The sequence below is a fragment of the Canis lupus genome, chromosome 18 (genome assembly GCF_003254725.2).
Source record: "Canis lupus dingo isolate Sandy chromosome 18, ASM325472v2, whole genome shotgun sequence".
Lineage (NCBI taxonomy): Eukaryota > Metazoa > Chordata > Mammalia > Carnivora > Canidae > Canis > Canis lupus.
In genome coordinates this window covers 35,488,328-35,505,737 of record NC_064260.1, presented here as the reverse complement: position 1 = coordinate 35,505,737, position 17,410 = coordinate 35,488,328, and the positions used below count along the sequence as shown (strand labels likewise).

The following is a 17,410-nucleotide window of genomic DNA, read 5'->3' as shown; positions in this document are numbered from 1 at the left end:
TCTGCTCCTGGTGCTCTTGCTCCTGACCATGTGACCCAGGTGGGTGGTTTATTCATTTCTCCAAGCCTTGAAATTCTGACCCCGTAAATGGAAATAGCCATATGCGTCCAGCTACCCTCCCTGGGTTGCCATGTGGACAAAAAAATATATGAGAAGGGGAAAGAGAGAGTCCTTCTCTGCCTTCTCCTCAAGCTTTCAGGCCAGTCTCACCCCATGTGGCTCCGGAGAGGAGAACGGCTCCAGACGTGGCCATGGTGGTGTGATTCTAGAGAAATAAACCAGCTTTTTATTCTCCATGCCAGCACGTCTCAAGATGTGGGGTTTTAAAAAGCCCACACCTTAAGATGAAATTCGGTCCCACTGAGACCCTGCAGAGAAGACAATAACAGGTATCAACCGTCTTTCCTCAAGCTTCCTCAACCTGACGCATGAAAGCAATGAGGCAGGAGGGAGGCTGGAGGTGTGTGATAAGGGGTGCAGGTGCTGTGGCCTGTGTGAGATTTTCACTAGGTGAGCTCATGGCCTCTGTGATACTGGGGTGGAATTATTAGAACAAAAACATCCCTGAGCTGTAGCAGCCTAGGGCGATGTTCAGTTGTGACATATAGGATGCTTCATGGAATCCATATTTCCGTCCAATATGAGGATTTTTCAGATTGAACCTCAAGCAGGAAGCTATTCATCTGGCCAAGAAGAGGGAGCTGACATAGGATAGAGCCACAGTCCCGCATAGTACAGGGGTGAGGGGCCGCGGTGCACAGTGTACAGATCGGAGGGAAGCAGAAAACCATGGAGCCCAGAAAATTTCCAGAGCAGCTGTCGATGAGAGGGGTGAGGAAAGAGGACATTTTACAGAGTATATCGAAGAGAGGGGATCTCCTTAGCATTACTTTTAGCAAAGCCCATGGGATTTTTAAAGATTCTTTTTATTTTGAGAAAATTTCTGATCTGGAGAAAAGTTGCAGAAATGTCCCATTTCCTTTGCCATTACTTTCGCTGCCATCCTCTCCCTTGCTCATATTTCCATATTAAACTAGACCAGAGCCAAATTTAGACTACACCACTCAGCCCCATAATTAATTCTTCCCTTTTCTTTTTTCTTTCTCTTTCTTTCTTTCTTTCTTTCTTTCTTTCTTTCTTTCTTTCTTCTTCTTTCTTTCTTTTTCTTTCTTCTTTCTTTCTCTTTCTTTTCTTTTCTTTCTTTCTTTCTTTCTTTCTTTCTTTCTTTCTTTCCTTCTTTCTTCTTTCTTTCTCTTAGAGAGAGCAAGAGAGAGGTAGGGAAGGGGCAGAGAGACAATCTTAAGCAGGCTCCCTGTCGAGCATGGAGCTCGACTTGGGGCTCAATCTCACAACCCTGAGATCATGACCTGAGCTGAAATGAAGAGTTGGTTACTTAATGGATTGAGCTACCCAGGCGTCCCTCTTCCCCTTTCTGGTAGGACTTGGTGTTAGTTTCTCTTTCAGGCCCAGGATCCATTAAATCACTACCTGGTCATGATTGGTTATTGACTATATACTATGTGCCAGGTACAATGCTATGAGCTAGAAAAAAAACACAAATAGCTAACTTTAATTGAATGCTTACTATGTGCTAGGCTTGGAGAAAACTGCCTTTTTACCCATCATCTCATTGAATCCTTATGAGGAGTCCGATAAGGGAGTCCGATTGTGTTATTATTTCTGTTTTATAATTAAAGAAGCTGTGGCCAAGACCTAAGTAAGCTAGTGAGATCTAAGTCGGCTGGTTCAGGACGTGAACCCAGACTCCATAGCCCATGGATTTCTTAAGTACTATGGCTGGTCTCTGGACTCCTTCCTGTATTGTTCTTTGTGTAATCACTTAAGCTAACTGAAGTTAATATATGTATCCTGTCTTGATCTCCTGCCTCTATTTACTCCTTAAAATATTGCGTTCCCCATCCCCATGGGCATCCCCATGAATTTTCATTTTGGTTCCTACTATCTTATTTTGTTCTTGCCACCCAAATTCTCAGGACTTGGGCCCTTTCTCTGAGCCCCAGGATGACAGGCTGGCATTAGAGAGACTTCCTGGTTCATGATGGGCTACCATCTGACTCCCAGGTGACTGTAATCCTGGATTCACCATTAATGAGTGCTTGAGGCTGGGCCAGTCCCCCTGGAAGCCACCATGTTGATAGTTGTCTAATTTTCATGAGTCGCCCATGTCTTTTCTCTGTGGGCTGGGACACCCAGACGAGGTTGCCTGGGGAAGGTAGAACATGGATCTTGAAAGCTGGTAAACTAAAAGACACGAGGAAAAAAAATCACTCATGCGTGGAGAGATACACTAAACAGACTGCTCTAGGAGCATAACAGAGTATGGAATCAGCCGAACAGTGATACTCTGTATCCACATTTTGGTGGAGTCTGTCCTTGAAGCAGTTGGCTTCCAACAGCCCACGGAAGAGGCTCAATTTATCAGGTACATACAGACACTAGAAGACCAACCTTTAGGTAAACCATGCACAAGTTGCTGATAAAGAAACACATCACCCCTTTATTAGAAGCCAAGGAGAAGTTGGTAACGAAGAGGTCACCAAAAAGTGTCAATGCTTCTAAGGTTTTGTTTTGTTCTGTTTTAATCTCTCTCTCTCTCTCTGTCTCTCTCTGGTCAAATAAGGACAACTGTTATCTAAGTGCCTGAGAGGCATCAAGTGGGATGGAAAGACCAGGAGCCAGATAGCACTAGGGAAATCAGCGGTTCGTTCACGGGGAAACACTGAAGGGGTTCCAACTCACGGATATGAGGATTTGCAGTTTTGAAAACAGCCAAAAGTGACAAAGAAGAATGCATTGTTCACATTGGCAGGCCATGGAAGACTGATGAAATTGTTAGAGTTTTCAAGGAAAACAAACAGTAACCCTCATCACCTGGGTCGCTATCATCAAGTTAGGAATACCTGCTGGGCACCTCAGGTAATGTGGGCTGACTTGAAGACCAACACAACTCATGAGCAACCTATATTTCAGTGTGTGGAGACGTGGACTCATTGGACTGTAACTTGGACCTGGAGGCTGTTGGTCAATTTGTTATAATTTCAAGGTCCCTGACTTTGCCAACTGTCTTGAAGTGGTAGCAGAAGCCAAGAGAAGTAGATGGATGCAGGGTTAGCTAATTAGGCAGAGATGACCCCATGCTCCTCCCTTCCTTATTTCTTAGGGAACTCTACACTTGGTGGGATTTCAGTATTTGTTTGGAGGGAGTAGAGGTCATGGTGGGGTGGAGTGAGATTTGTTATACCTTCCCTTTCCATCTCTACCAAGGAACATCAGCTGCTGTTGGAAGAAAGAAGCTGTTTTTTTTTTTTCTTGCCTCTTTTCTCTTATGTTGAAAGTTTTAAAATTTGTCCAATTTCTTAGAAAGAGGCTTCAATTTGTTCTTTTTTTTTTTTTTTTTCTAAATTGTTCAATCTGTTCTTGAGAACTAGAACTGCCATGGTTTTGCCCTCAGACTTTGTTTGAGAGCTAAGAATAGCAGGCAGGGTTCTTAAAGCAAAGTGAGGAATAGCAGAGTGAATTTCTGGACTCTCAAGGGGGCTCCGGGCAGCTTGATGCAAATGAATGATAAGTTAATCGTTGATATCCTAGAAAATCTTCAGCCCAAAGCATGTCTTTTTTTTATATAATAAATTTATTTTTTATTGGTGTTCAATTTATCAACATACAGAATAACACCCAGTGCTCATCCCGTCAAGTGCCCCCCAGTGCCCGTCACCCAATCACCCCCACCCCCCGCCCTCCTCCCCCTCCACCACCCCCAGTTCGTTTCCCAGAGTTAGGAGTCTTCATGTTCTGTTTCCCTTTCTGACATTTCCCACCCATTTCTTCTCCCTTTCTCTCCCTTCCCCCTCACTATTATCTATATTCCCCAAATGAATGAGACCATACAATGTTTGTCCTTCTCCGATTGACTTATTTCACTCAGCATAATACCCTCCAGTTCCATCCACGTTGAAGCAAATGGTGGGTATTTGTCGTGTCTAATGGCTGAGGAATATTCCATTGTATACATTGACCACATCTTCTTTATCCACTCATCTTTCGATGGACACCGAGGCTCCTTCCACAGTTTGGCTATTGTGGACACTGCTGCTAGAAACATCGAGGTGCAGGTGTCCCGGTGTTTCATTGCATCTGAATCTTTGGGGTAAATCCCCAACAGTGCAATTGCTGGGTCGTAGGGCAGGTCTATTTTTAACTCTTTGAGGAACCTCCACACAGTTTTCCAGAGTGGCTGCACCAGTTCACATTCCCACCAACAGTGCAAGAGGGTTCCCCTTTCTCCACATCCTCTCCAACATTTGTGGTTTCCTGCCTTGTTAATTTTCCCCATTCTCACTGGTGTGAGGTGGTATCTCATTGTGGTTTTGATTTGTATTTCCCTGATGGCCAGTGATGCAGAGCATTTTCTCATGTGCTTGTTGGCCACGTCTATGTCTTCCTCTGTGAAATTTCTCTTCATGTCTTTTGCCCATTTCATGATTGGATTGTTTGTTTCTTTGGTGTTGAGTTTAATAAGTTCTTTATAGATCTTGGAAACTAGCCCTTTATCTGATACGTCATTTGCAAATATCTTCTCCCATTCTGTAGGTTGTCTTTTAGTTTTGCCAAAGCATGTCTTGATAGTTTTCTTTGACCTTCTAGGTCCTTTATTTTGGCCCTGAATTATTAATGGCTATTCCATCCTTCATCCCAGTGTTTCTCTCTCTCCCTCTTTCTATCTCCTCTCCCTCCCCACCCTCCCTTTCTCTGTGTGTGTGTGTGTGTGTGTGTTGTGTAGATAGAATTTGTCACATTCTATTGCAATCTGTTATGACCTCCTTGAGAAGAAAGACTACACCTTTTTTTCATTTTTGCATGCTTGGAATACAGTAAGTATTCAGAAATTAATTGTTAGTTGACTTGAATTACATTTACATGCATCTGCCAGGATCAAGATTCTCTAGAAGGGGGATCCCTGGGTGGCACAGCAGTTTAGCGCCTGCCTTTGGCACAGAGCATGATCCTGGAGACCCAGGATCGAGTCCCACGTCGGGGTCCCTGCATGGAGCCTGCTTCTCGCTCTTCCTGTCCCTGTCTCTCTCTCTCTGTATCTCTCATGAATAAACAAAAGTATTTTTTTTTTTAAAAAAGATGCTGTATTGACTAATGTCAAGATTCCTTCTAAGTCTCCTCATCTCACTCTCTATCAGATCACCCTGTTTACCCCTGGGAGTTTCAGCGAACCTCTCTGATTCTTGTCAAAGATGAAAATCTTAGATGGAAATATCTTTCCCTTCTGTGACTTTCTTAGAAATATAGCACAGTAATTTAAACACTTTTAAAATGAAACAACTTCCTCTAACATGCCTGACATGTCTACTATTATTATCACATTCAATATACACAAATAACATGACAGAGACCAGAGATGCTTTTTTTTTTTAAAGATTTATTAATTTATTTAGGTAGGGAGGAGCAGAGAGTGAGGGAGAGAGAATCTTAAGCAGACTCTCCACTGAGCACAGAGCCTGACATGGGGCTCGATCTCATGACCCTGAGATTGTGACTTGAGCTGAAATCTAGAGTTGGACGCTCAACCAGCTGAGTCACCCAGGCACCTCAGAGATGCTTTTTTAACAACAGAATTCAATTAATCAAAGTGATCCTTTGCAGAGGTGGTTTTCCCCTCATCAGGGCATTTCCCCTTGTATTTTTTCAGAAGGTTATTATTTGATTGTGATGAGAACAAACTTTTGACCTCAGATGTGATCTGGACTCTGGAGCCTTCCATGTTTTTTTCTTTAGTGTATGTTAGTGTTGCAGAGTTAATCACGCTGGTACCTTGTCTGAGGCCCTCGCAGTCAATATATAAGGGAAACTGTGTCCACTTTCCAAGAACAGAGACATCTCATGTAGGGATTAAGAGTATGGGACAGATTAAGGAAGTTTATCCTTTTAAGCATGAAAACTTTTCTATTATTTTAAGGATCTTAGATGGAAATCTCTTTCAAATACATTACACGCTTACCCATCTTCCTTTTCTGTCTTTTCCCTGCTGATTTCTTTAGTTCTCAGTGTTACACAGAGCTTATCCTTTTTCCCGTGGCTCAGGGCAACATTGCGAGGGAGGCCCTGAGGCTCTTCATTTCTAGGTAGGCAGCTGAGATTGCCAGGCTTCCTCACCCTTCCCTCCTGCCCCCCATGTGGGGGGCAAATTTTTTGATTGCAGAAATAACAGAAGTTTGTTGAAATTTTAAATAATATGGAGCTATATAAAGTAGGAAGACAACTTGGAGCGTATCCCTTCAGAATTTTTAAGTGCATAAAAATACATACTGTTTGCTAACTGCATGACCTTGGTCAAGCTTATTAACTTTTTTGAGCCACTATTTCTTAGTCTATAATAATAGGGTTGGTGTGAGTGTCAACTGAGCCTGTAAAGGAGTGTCTGGCATATAGTAGGTGTTCAGTAAACGTTCATTCTCTCCTTTAACTTTTCTCTTTGATAAACTGGTTTAAGAATTGCCTGGATTTAAATATTAGTTCTATGGGCTCTTCTTTCTGTGAATATTTATTGAGAAGTGACCATGTAGAGTAATGGCAACATGACTGATTACTTTCCACGTGCCAAGTCTATTTTAATCTTTACAACTCCTATGAGGCAACTACTCTTGTCTCCCCCATTGTACGGATGAAAGAACTGAAGCTTAGAGAAAGTAAGTAACTTGTCCAGGGTCAGGAAGCTAGAGCCAATGCTGGGTAGGACCAGGACTCATATGGAGGAAGTCTGACACCAGACCCTAGATGATTAATCACCACATTGTTTTGCCTCCCAACACACTGCAAGAATATAAGAAAGAAGTATGTCATGTATCCAATTGGGAAGATAAAACATGCAGATGCACATAGGTCATTAATTCTTAAATACAGTCCCCCTTGGGTTTATCCTGCCTCATGGCTTCAACTCAGCTCCACATGGCTGAGTCCCACTTCTCTATCTCTGACCTAGACCCTCTCCTGCTCCTGGGGGCTCCATTCTTACTTCAAATGATCCACCAAAGCCACCTCTACACTCCCATCTGTTAGTGGTTCCACTGCTTCTCCCCTCTTGGGCCTGGAGTCTTGGCATCACACTTCCCTTTCTTGGCCTCTATTCTCTTTTCTTGCCACACCGTTCTTTCTTTTTTTGAAAGGTCTCCTAATTCTGCTATTACTCTTCATTTAAAAAAAAAATTCATTTATTTGAGAGAGAATGAGAGAGAGAAAGCACAACTTGGAAAGGCAGAGGGAGAGAGGATCTCAAGCAGACTTCATGCTGAGTGTGGAACCCAGTGTGGGGCTGGATCTTACAACCTTGAGATCAGGGTCCGAGCTGAAACCAAGAGTCAGATGCTTAACCCACTGTGCCACCCAGGCAAAAAAAAAAAAAAAAAAAAAAAGCACCCCAGGCTTCATTTCTAACCAGTTGTTTCAGTCAAGCCTTTATTACCTTGTTTCTGGATAATGACAAGAGCTCCACCTGATTTCTTCCACTGCCCCTTCTTTCAATCTACCCATGTAACACAACCATTAATTGTGCCACTCCATGTTGTCTGCAATATCACACACAAGAGGGACTCTGGTGCTCCTTTATTTTCAGACTCTCTTTCTGCTGCTTTTCACTTGAAGGGTCCATCCCAGAGTTTATCTTTCACCATCTCCTCTCCCACCACATGCTCACTCCTGCCCCCAACACTTTTTTTTTTTTAAAGATTTTATTTATTTATTCATGATAGTCACACAGAGAGAGAGAGAGAGAGAGGCAGAGACACAGGCAGAGGGAGAAGCAGGCTCCATGCAGGGAGCCCGACGTGGGATTCGATCCCGGGTCTCCAGGATCATGCGCCGGGCCAAAGGCAGGCACTAAACCACTGCGCCACCCAGGGATCCCTGCCCCCAACACTTTAATACTTAGGCAGCCACTTCTAATGTCCCCCCCACCCCACCCTACTCTTACTCCTCTGGAAGAAAATTCTATGTGTCCCCAGAAGCTGCCTTTTTAAGACTCAGCTCAAGGGGCACCTAGGTAGCTCAGACAGTTGAGTGTCTAGCTCTGGATTTCAGATCAGGTGGTGACCTCAGGGTGATGGGATCGGGCCCACATCAGGCTCCACACTCAGCATGCAGTCTCCTTGGCCTTCTTTCTCTCCTTCTGCCCCTCTCCCCACTTGTGCATGCTCTCTCTCTCTCTTTCAAGTAAATAAATAAATAAATAAATAAATAAATAAATAAATAAATAAATAAAATCTTTTAAAAAAAAGACTCCACTCCATGTTACTGACTCTGGCTCCTTAAAGAACTTGATGTTCTTCAATGCTTTTTTTTTTGTTTGTTTGTTTGTTTTTTGTTTTTTTAAAGATTTTATTTATTTATTCATGAGAGACACACAGAGAGAGACAGAGACATAGGCAGAGGGAGAAGCAGGCTCCATGCAGGGAGCCCGATGTGGGACTCGATCCTGGGACTCCAGGATCACACCCTGGGCCGAAGGCAGGCGCCAAACCGCTGAGCCACTCAGGGATCCCCAGTGCTTTGGATGACATTTGTTCTGTTTGCTCAGGTGGGCATCAGCTTTTTGAATGTTAGGGACCAGGTGTTCTTATTTCGCATCCCCCACAGCACCCAGCACTGGGCCATGTACACAGAATTTGCTCAGTAGATAGTTATTAATTGATGAATCAGTGAGGCAGACAATTATATAAATTAAAAGCATCCCATAGGGACTGCAGTAATTAGGAAAAACTTCATGAAAAATTAAGATTTGTGCTTTGGAGGATGAGCATTCTGATTTTGGGCAAGTTAGGAACAAAAATTTGATCCGTAGAAGGGTTTTTGCATTGCCTCGAGGTGCTAGAGGTGGTCTGGGGGACCTGGGGAGTCTTCACCCTTCTCATGTCTTATACAGCATCCACATGCTGCTGACTCTAAAATGTGTCTCTGTCTAATCCTATCCCCTCAACTGTAGGCTTGGATAGCCAGGGGCCTTGATAGACAGCTCTGAATAGACCTTTCAGATTTCTCGGATCCCCATCTGGATTCCTAACCATGACTGTTGTTCTCCTTTCCTCCTGTTCTCCCCAAAGTCTTCCCCATCTCAGTAAGTCTTCCCCATCTCAGTACTTACATCCTCCTAGTCAGTTGCTCAAGCCTCATACCCCAGAATCAACCTTGGCTCATCCCTCCTACTTGGCATTTAATTCAATGGAGTCCTGTTGAAGGTTATACCTTCAAAATCCACATAGGATCTGACTTCTTACCACTTCTACTAACACCTCTTATCTGGTCTCCCTGCTTTCCTGTTCACCCTCTCTACTGTTTACTTTCAGCACAGTAGGGTAAATCCTGGCAAAATGTAAGCCAGATCTTATCTGAAGACCCAGTCATGGCTTCCCATCTCTCTCAGAGAAAAACCAAAGCCCTTAAAATGGCCCACACAGTCTGGGGTCCACAGTGCCTCCTGGACTCCATTTCCCACAGCTGTCCCTTTGCTTACCCTCTTCCAAACACACAGCATGCCTTGCTACTGCTCCACCTTGCTCTGGTCTCAGGACTTGCTGTTTCCCCTGCCTGAGCCAGTCCTTCCTGATTCTCTCACTTCCTTCAAGTCTTTGCTCATATGTAGTAGGGTGCCTGTATGTCCCTCTTTGACCAGGACAGTCCCAGTTTGCACTTATTGTCCCAGTGTAATTGGGAATAGCTTCCCTTTGCACTTTTAAAGATTTCTACTTTGGAATAAAAGGTACAGTATAGGGAATATATTGAAATATCACTGTAACGGTGACAGGTGGTAGCTACACTTGTGATCACAGCATGACATATAGACTTGTCCACTCACTATGTTGTTCACCCAAAACTAATAATGTAACATTGTGTGTAAACCATACTCAAATTTAAAAAAGTTTCCCAGTTTAGACGATAAATCATATATTCACTCTACTCAAATATCACTTTCTCAGTGAGGCCAACCCTGATCACCCCATTTAAATTGCACTGCCTAACAGTTGACATTCCCCACTCCCCCTCTTGTCCCATTTTTTCCGTTGTACTTATTACCATATAACCTGTTATATAATTTGCTTATTTGTTGAACTTAGCATTTGTCATCTATCTCTTTCACTAGAATGTACACTACACAAATGGAGGAGTTTTTGTCTATTTTGTTGACTGATAATATTTCTGTCCCCATTCTAGTGCATGGTAGGAGCTCAAAAAGTGCTTGCTTAAGGAAATGATACGTTTTGGAGGGCAAGTTGGGGAATTCCTTAGAGCCTCATACAGTTTATGAGGAAAATAGACTGAATTACATGATAGCAGACTGTCTTAGAAAATCTAGAATGTGTGCTTGCTGTACTGACCTGCTTACAAAGGATTTTGAGGTAACTTATTAAAATAAAGATCAAATTCCTATCTTGATGTGGTGTGAGGAGTATGATCAAGGGGCATGAATGTTGAAGCGAGAGAATGGGGTGGGAGAAAGGAAAGAGAAAATAATTGTACCAGGAGTCTCAGGGCCAGTGATGATTGTTACAACTGACATAAAACTTAACTCTGAACTTCCTAGTAGCTCATGCAAAAAGGAAGGGGCAGATTATATAGCTTCTACTCCCTACCTCATTGTCTGATTAAAATAAGAAACACATCAATTCAAAGAAGACATATATTTCTAAGTTTTACATTTTTTAAAAAATATTTTATTTTTTTATTTAAGAGAGAGGGAGAGACAGAGCATGAGCAGAGGGGCGCCATCCCAGGACCCTGGGATCATCACCTGTGTGGAAGGCAGACCCTTAACTGACTGAGCCACCCAGGTGGGCTACCCTATGTTTTACATTTCAAGAGGAAATTATCATGTTGATTTTTATAAGTAGGGTAACCACACATCCTGATGGGCCAGGACAGTTTATACATGTTATCCCAGGGAACTTGGTGGTAGTGCCCTCTTTCACACTCAAAAGTGTCTTGGTTTGGATGCCATATTAGAAGGACATACTCTTTGAAGGGACATCGATTAACAGCACAGAAGATGGCTTAAATGTCTGCCTTTACAGAGGGGATTAGACAGGGACCTCAAAGGTCCTTTGGAACCACCAACGCCTTGAGGATGTGTAGGGTTTCTTTGAGAATCAGGGCACTGTGAGCAGCACATAGTTCCATACTTGCTCAGAAACAACTAGAATTTGGGGAAGCTCCTACTGTCAAGAAATTCCTGCAGCTGTCTGGCTCTTAATACTTGCATGATGTTAGGGTCCTTGTTTACCAAAAGCTACAATGATAGGGAACCCCTTCTTGGCTCATTTGCTCATCTTGGCCTTTGCAAGTGACTGGTCAGGTCAGTTTGGATCTGTTTAGGGTGCTGTGGACGCTCTTATGCCTGTTGCTTCCTTAAACAGATTCATGGATCCCTTTCGTGGGGCTGAGTGCAGGTCCCCTCCCATCCACCAACAAGATTTCTTTTACGGGAGCAATAAAATCCAGACCACTCTGTGCTATATTCACAAACTATCTGCTGCTTTCATCAGTGTGATCCAGGTAAGTCCTTTTACCTCCCAAGCTTTCATTTCCTTGTGTGTAAGGAGGATATGACTGCTATTTGTATAGTCCCTTGCAGTGTCATTGCTATAATTCCCCTACAGAGTCACAGAGATAGTTTTTCATTAGTTGTAGCCTGAGCCCAGGCACAGGTATCCATCTTTCCTCAATGCTTGGCACTCTGGGCTGTCAGTACCAGGAGCTCCTCATAGCTCAACCAGCCAGGACCAGCCTGAGGCCCAGTTAGAAGGCAGAGGAAGTTTGCCTACAGCCTTGCTCCCTTCTTTCCGCTTGTCACTCTTTTTTTCTTAGCTCAGGGGTGGTCCTTCAACAATGACAAGATAAGTCAGAACTAGGGTCCTCATGCAGCTTTAAACCTCAAGAGTCCTCCTCGTCAATTTTGTCTCCCCAGCTGTTAGTTAGAGCTGATAATACATCCATTACAGAAATGTAATATATTACATGGCACTTACCATGTGGCACGTGTGGTACTAAGTATTTTGCCACATTTAATTCTCACAACAACCCCACGAGGCAGATATGCGAATGGTTCCCATTTGGAAGTGAAGCCTGAGCCTGAGGAAGATGAAAAGACTTGCCAAAGGCCACATAACTAAGATGAAGCAATGTGGCATTCCAACCCAGGTCTGTGTGCTCTATAGTGCACATGCGCAAGCAATGCGAGCTGCTCCATTAGACACTGGGTCTATCTTCAAGATGGCTGCCATTAATGTGGTCCATTAAACATGGGCTGATAGGAGAGGAGACCATTAACCTGCCATTTCTTCTAACCTCACATGACCAGTGAGGTGATTTCAAGCCAGGTAGAAGGGAAGGGAAAGAAGCTGTACTGCTCAGAGGGCTCTAAGGCCACACCAACTTAAACCATGGCACTTGGGCCACGAGAGACAAGGAAGCAACCCCTTGGCCCCTCAGAGTGGGCCAGAGCTGAGCTGTGAAGAGGAGTCTAACACCCTGTTTTCTCACCTCTGCTCCCAGGTTACTTCCTGTTTGACAGCCACTGACGTGGATGCAAAAGGCATTGAGAGCCTGAGGCCTTGGCACCTCTACCAGCCCTGCAAAGGTCAGACGGTCTTATCTAGAACACAGCTGAGGAAGCAATTTTCCCAATCACTTTGGGCTAGGAGATGACTTGCTCCTTCTTCTCTCTTTTGTGTTTCTCCTCCACAAAACTCCAGTGCCCTGTGCCAGTGACATCTTTAAAGAAAGAGATAAAAGGGATGGGGCCTGCAGCAGAGGGGTCAGGGAGGAAGAAGGGCTATGCCTGGTCTGGTTTGCCTGGTCCCCCTCCCAACACACACAGAAGGCTCCTCCTTCACTTGGAAGCCTCCTAACCTGAAGTACAAATGAGACCCCCTGGGATCCCAAAATAGCTCCCCTCACAGCTGCACAGCATCCATTTATAGCACAGCCTCTCTGCAGCCCCAGGCTGCTCCTGAGGTGACACATCTGAGGTCAGCGCCTGTGAACACTAGACTCAATGTCGTCTGAGAACAGAACTGTTCATAAAGGACCTATTATGGTCTTGTCACTATTTTTCAGGACTCGTCCCAACCCTCAGAGACTTTAAAGGGCCAAATTTGTTTTGACCCAGAGCCAGGTCACTTTATGTCCAACAATAACCCAGAAGCTCGTCAGGTCCCTTCCTCTGTGTTCCACAGCAGCTGAGAGGGAATGTTCTTCTTGGTGGCAGCAGGACAAACAGTCCCAAATTTCTACTTGGGCCTTGGGCTGAGTAACTTGGACGCTCCCAGGGTAGATCAAACCATCAGGCTTTATGTATATAAGCCTAACTCATTTATAAGCAGTGAGAATTGAGGCCATTAATGGACTTTATCCACTTATGTTATTCATACCAATTCTGAATGTCAAATTATAGAACAAAGAAACACCCCCAACCTCAGTGAGGTGCATTGTACACTTCCTTCTCACACCTGATCTAAAACAAATGAACTTTGACCTGCTTTCTCACGCGTGGCTTATTTAGAGAGGGATTGAAATAGCTCATTGATAACCAAGTGTATTTTGCTTTTCCCCTCCCTATGCTAAGCAGAGCCTCGAGGTCAGGAGTGACCCTGGCTGGCCTCTTGCAGTTTAGTTAGCCCCCTTCTGCTCTCTGTGACAGCCACTGACACTTGTCTTCACAAAACAAACACTTTTTGTTAAAGCAAACTCAGGCCTCATCTGGAGCTTGCCCACATCAGTTTTCTGAAGGCAGGGTTCTTCTTTGTAAAATCGCTGAGTGCGAGCAAGTCTCCACTGCTCCACCTCTCCAGAGTGGAGGCCTGGAGGGAGCGCACAAGTGGTGGGCCATGGACTGGACATGTCTGCTGTGTTGAGGCAATAGAGACCCTAGAGCAGGGTGGCCAAGAACCTAGGTCCCGAAGCCACCATGCTTGGGTTCCTGCCAAATGGCCATTAAATGCCAGGTGTGCGGCTCTCAAGCAAGCTACTCTGGTCCCTGACTGTCAATGCCTCTATCTGTAGAGGAGCTATGGTAACAGTTGTTGACATGAGGTATTCACATATAGCCCTTGATACATATCCATCCTTGGGATTAACCAACCATCTTTGACTTGGAAACAAATCATATCATACATGATCTTTGTTGTATCTTATTTCACAGCTAGTACTTTGAAAAAGTTAAACACCTGTTCCCAGTTCTCAGATCTGAACAAATAAATGGTGAGGGTGAAGTGGCCCTCTGAGACCCCTCTTATCCTTCCCTGAGTCTCCTTCTCTCGGAGCATTTTTTAGAGCCCTTTCCATTGTAATTTGTCTTTGATGGCATAAGGCATAGCCGGGGTGGATCAGAGGATGTTGGCTTAAAAAAGAAGATTAATGAAATCTTGTTTAGCACAAACTTAGATGTAGGGATAATAGAACTTTATATTCCTGTAAGTGAACTTAGAAAATTTGTTTCTTTGTTTGTTTTTAAAAAGGAAAATTTGTTTTGTACTTTGAGCTCTCACCCTGCTAAATAGCAGGATCATAATCTTAGGCAATTCAGTTCCTTTTGTTTCAAAGCAGGGAGGTGGCTGGAGGTAGTGAAATGGGCACCTCTGGGTCATCATTATGCAGTCTCTCTGGCATCTATCGTGATGTTTTTTGTTTTCTCTGGGTTTGGAGTGCTGGTTCTTGGGGGCTGCTTCTGAGAACTTCTCATTTGACTTCAAAGACTCTCCTAGTTTGGCTCTTTGTCGGGCTTTCATGACACACTGGAGAACTGGGGTAGCTGTTTAGGGTCCTGTATGTCTTCATGCCACACTTGAGCTCTCAGGAAATCACCTCGCTATCCTCCACTCATGGCATTCTGTGATCTGCAGGAACTGCAAAGAGGCATCTTGGACTTGCTTGTCTAAACACAACTCGTAGCTACAACAGGAAGGCTACTACCACATCTGCACATGGTTTGGCAGAGGAAATGGGGAAGCCTGGAATTTTCCTCATGAGCCGAGCACAGCCCTTCCCCGACCATTTGGCTGTAGGCACAGGGCACTTCCTTGGGGACCTGTTGGCATCTACACTCACTATTCCTTCTTCTTTTACTCTCTTTCTTCTCCAGCTCATGGCATCTTCCACCTAGGAATGAGAAAATTGTTTGATCATGTCTCTCCTCCACCTTTGAAATAGACTTATTTTTAGAGCAGTTTTAGATTCACAGCAAAATTGAGCAGAAAGTGCGGAGGTTTTCCATCTGCCCACTGCCCCTCCAAGACACTGCCTCCTTCACTATCAACACCCATCCTCTCCCCACAGAGGTGCATTTGTTTCAATCAGTGAACTTACACTGACACATCATTGTCAACCAAAGTCCATAGTTTACATTAGGGTTCAGTCTTGGTGGTAAATGTTTTATGCATTTGGATATTATCTCCTGTCCTTTTCAGTGGGCAAAGGTAGGGATAAAGATAAAATAGACCGTAATTAATTCATATTGATATGTCATTTCAAATTCAAGACTGTGATTTTTTTTTTATTCATAATAAGAAATATATACTTGGTCTTCATCCTCATTTCTGGCACGGAGCTTTTTCTAAAACCTTTGGAATTTCCTAAGTGAGGAGAGCAGGAAAGGTGTCTTTTGTTATGTTAATGAGATGACTCAGAAGCTGACACGTGAGAATGAAAGCTGGTTGCTAGGGGACCCAACCATGTGATTATAGGTTTGGAACTTTCAGCTTCACCCCCCTTGACCTGCTGAAAGACAAGGGGGCTGGAGATTGAGTTCAATCACCAATGATCAATGATTTAATCAATCATGCTTATGTAATGAAGCCTTCATAAAAAGCTAAAAGAAGAGGATTTGGAGAGCTCCTGGGTGCTCAGAGACCACAAAGTTCTGCACCCCTTCCCACATACCTTGCCCTATGCAAGCATTTCTTCCACTGGCTGTTCTTGAGCTATATCCTTTTATAATAAACCGGTGATCCGATGAGTGAACTAGTTTCCTGAATTCTGTGAGCCACTCTAGAAAATTAATTGAATCCAAGGAAGGAGTCTAGGAACTTCTGATTTATAGCTGGCCACTCAGAAGCACAAGTAACAACCTGAACTTGTGATTTGGCATCAGAAGAGAGGGCATTCTTGTGGGACTGAGCCCTTAACCTCCTGAATCCGATGCTTATCTCCAGGTAGATAGTGTCAGAGTTGAGTTGGATTTATAGACACTCGGCTGTAGGGTGTCCATGAAATGCTTATTGGTACATGGATTGAGACCCAACATATTAGGGCAGCCCGTGTGGCTCAGCAGTTTAGTGCTGCCTTCAGCCCAGGGCCTGATCCTGGAGACCCAGGATCATGTCCCATGTCGGGCTCCCTGCATAGAGCCTGCTTCTCCCTCTGCCTGTGTCTCTGCCTCTCACCCTCTGTGTCTCTCATGAATAAATGAGTAAAATCTTAAAAAAAAAAAAAAAAGTCCCGATATATTGGAACGGGGTGCCGAATATCAAGGGTTTTTACTTGTCTTATAATTCTTTCTTCTATGTGACCCGAATCCTGGTTCCTAAGAATCCCAACATAATCATTCATTTGTTTTAATTCACAGCAGGTATACAACAGTGTTAGAATACCAACTTTACCATCAACAATATAATTACAAAAAACAATTTTTAAAAAAAGATTGTATTTATTTATTCATGAGAGACACACAGGGAGAGGCAGAGACATAGGCAGAGGGAGAAGCAGGCTCCCTGTGGGGAGCCCCATGTGGGACTTGATCCCAGGATCCCGCATCCTGACCCAAGCCAAAGGCAGATGCTCAACCACTGAGCCACTCAGGCATCCCAGAAAAACAGTTTAAAGTGGTTTTTTTGTTTGTTTGTTTGTTTGTTTCCCTCTTCAGTTCTTTTTGCCTTTGAGTTATATCCCACAGGGATACGTGGGCAAATTATTATTGTGTTTTGAGATCCCCAAGTCAGCCTTTGGCAAATTAAAAGCCATGGCTTTTTAAACACCGAAACCAAGAATTATTCTTGTTCTGTCATGAGCAACCCTACCTTGAGGAAATGGATGGCACAAGGTCTGGCTGCTTACACGGGAGGAGGTTTAGAACAGAATGGAAAGTGCTTGGGGAAAACCAATCTGTTAATTAATCATTTGTTGCTTAAAAACACTCCTTATTTTTTTTGGAAATAGATATGATATAAATTAGTCCACATATTGGTGTATGAACTTATGGTTTCCTTAAGATGTATTAATTAAGATGGAAATATGTATTTCCGTGTATATGTGTCAAAGATGCTCTGAAGAAAGTCCTCAGTAGAGGCCACCAGCAGACACTATTGCTAATATTACCCACATCAGTGATAAGAGAGAA

The 17,410-nt window shown here is 43.7% G+C and overlaps 1 long non-coding RNA gene across 1 annotated transcript; it reads right to left on the bottom strand.

The window, feature by feature from the left end:
* Window positions 1-10,786: 10,786 nt before the first annotated feature.
* Window positions 10,787-15,699, bottom strand: LOC112663735 (uncharacterized). Its single transcript, XR_003139344.2, has 3 exons — window positions 15,593-15,699; window positions 15,382-15,474; window positions 10,787-15,174 (listed from the first exon to the last, which is right to left on the bottom strand). It is a non-coding gene; the product is annotated as an uncharacterized LOC112663735 (long non-coding RNA).
* Window positions 15,700-17,410: the final 1,711 nt, after the last annotated feature.